The sequence below is a fragment of the Sapajus apella genome, unplaced genomic scaffold (assembly GCF_009761245.1).
Source record: "Sapajus apella isolate SASKATOON/1434 unplaced genomic scaffold, GSC_monkey_1.0 scaffold36, whole genome shotgun sequence".
Classification (NCBI taxonomy): Eukaryota; Metazoa; Chordata; class Mammalia; order Primates; family Cebidae; genus Sapajus; species Sapajus apella.
The window spans coordinates 12,352,755-12,355,267 of record NW_022436976.1 but is presented as its reverse complement, the minus strand read 5'-3'; the positions used below and the strand labels follow the sequence as shown (position 1 = coordinate 12,355,267).

At 36.6% G+C, this 2,513-nt stretch overlaps 1 long non-coding RNA gene across 1 annotated transcript; it reads left to right on the top strand.

Moving 5' to 3' along the window:
• Positions 1–243: 243 nt before the first annotated feature.
• Positions 244–2,178, top strand: LOC116563701. The gene is made up of 2 exons (XR_004274529.1): positions 244–391; positions 1,631–2,178. It is a non-coding gene; the product is annotated as an uncharacterized LOC116563701 (long non-coding RNA).
• Positions 2,179–2,513: the final 335 nt, after the last annotated feature.

The window sequence follows — 2,513 nt, the reverse complement described above, 5'->3', positions numbered from 1 at the left end:
GTCTCATAGAAAAGGAAAAATAATTTTCCCTCTGCCCTTCTACGTTCTCAGCTGTGACCCCTGTGCCTAAAGCTGATTAACAAGAGAAAAGCAAACAAGTTTATTAACATGTATACCTCATATATGTGGGAGAAAAGTCGGGGAAAACGTAACTCTCAAAGAAGTGATTTACAACTCTTGTTTAACCAGTATCTTCAATGAAGAGCAATAAATTTGTAGAGAAATGACAGGACAAAGGAAAAGGGTCTGGAGTCTCTAGGGGCAGCAAACTGTGAGAAGGCATATATGTGAGGAACTAAATAAATTCCAGTTAGTAAAGCTTGTAACATAGATTCCTCTGGCGCTGACTCCAGGCTGACTTATTCTTCAGGGATCAACCTTTGTGCTTCTGGTGAGAAGGGAGAAGAGATGCTTTTGTAAATGTTTGTCCTGCTTTTTAGGCAAATAAGGGGGAGACAGAGCACTCTGCTTATATCTGCTGCTTCTCAGCTGCCTTCAGCTCAAAATAATCTTTATGCCAAAGTAGTATATTTTAGGTTGGTATATTCTGCCACTTTTCAATCTTTAAAATAATAGACTTACATTTGATCCAAAGAGTAAAAAATAAATTTAAAAGATTATTTTAGCAATCAGAAGCCAATATCGAAGCCTGTGGCAATATGTTGATAGATCAGCATAGGAATATTTTAATAATTAAAAGTAAACTAGTGATATAACACGAGTGAACAGTTTCTTTTTTTTCCCATTTATTTATTTTATTGCATTTTAGGTTTTGGGGTACATGTGAAGAACATACAAGATTGTTGCATAGGTACACACGTGGCAGTGTGATTTGCTGCCTTCCTCCCCATCACCTACATCTGGCATCTATCCCCTTGCTATCTCTCCCCAGCTCCCCACCCAGTTTCTAAAAATATAACAATATTAATTATATATTCCCAGATATTTTATTTTCAGAGTAAATCTATTGAGGAATTCTATGTTTCAATGAATCGTCTTCCCTTATCTGGTAGAGATTTCATTTATTTCCTCCTCCTTCTCCCATCCTTTAAAAGACAATTTGCTTACCTACCTAACAATTTGCTTAAATTGTTCATCATTGCTAAACTTTGAATTCTTTCCATTTCTTTTAGTATTTGGCTACAAGCCTCTAAACTAACTTTTCCAATTTTTCTCCCTCCCACCTGACCTAAGGTCACTGACAACTAAAACTTTAAAACCCAGATTCCCATCCAGACTCCATGTTCTCCTCCAGCTTGCCCTTTTCCTTAGGATCTTAAGGAGCCTTGAGAACCAAAACTCAATGATATGGAAGACCTCATATATGGACTGGCCCATATATGGACTGGATTTATCCCTGGGCAAATTATTATTTGATCCACTAAGAAAGCTTGGATGAAATGCTCAGATCATCCATGTCATCATACAAGAGGTTCAAGACTGGACAATTTCAATGAAAGCATTGACATGCTAGCTAGATAACTGGAAGAAATTCAGTGATTCATGCTGCATAACTGACAGATTTTCCTTCTTCAATGTCTTCAAATTCATTGGACTGGTTACCTTCAGAGTTAAACTATTGGCTTTTTAATATAATCTCTGATATTAATGTTTCTCTTTTTCATTTTAGGCATCCCTCTTCTAAAATGACTGAACTCACCAAAACAAATGGCTTTTGTCACCACCTCTCTATAAATGGTTCAACTGATTTTGCAGGAACAAGTCTTAGAAAAGGCCTCAGAGTCCTATTTTTTGACCTTGTTATAACCCACTCAGAGCCCACTCATATAATATACAAATATCATCACAAAATTAACACGTGATATTTGCCTTAAAGAAGAGACTGTCAACTTTGAACTTTATCTGACTCTATAGGCTAAGAAATCAGGGACTGTTGGAACCAACTCCCCCACCCACAACCTTTCTGAATTCCAGAAAGTCTCACCACCTAACCAGCTAACTGCAAAAGGTTATATTGACCTGGAGCAGTCCTGGATAAGACTGACCTCCACCCTTTCTCAATGACTCAGACAGGACCTATCTCCATGTTTCTTCAAAATTCCTTTGTTGACTGGCCCCTATAAGACCTCAGTCCTTTCTTTTCATTGTAATTTTCCTCATTATGAAAGCTAGCCTTATTGTATCAACCTGAATAAAATCACCTTCTTAATTGCCTGATTCATTGTGTATAGCTTGTAGTCAAAAGATTAAGATCAAAATCCAGTTTTAAATGCTGTTTACAGGACTCTAAAGTTGCATTAGGTACCAGATACAAAAATATCGCCTCAAATAAATTGCTTCATTCTAGAAATTGCTTGCTACAAAAATCCCATCATGCAAATGTCCTCCTCCTTAAGTATAACATTTAATAATAATGACAAAGAAGTATACATTTGATAGGGTCCAATATGTACCTGTCGATTATCAGATCCTCTTCAGCAGTTTAGTCCTAAGCACTAGAAGTCACTGTTTATTAAACATGCATTAAACTCTAAGCTTTTTAGAGTATTTTC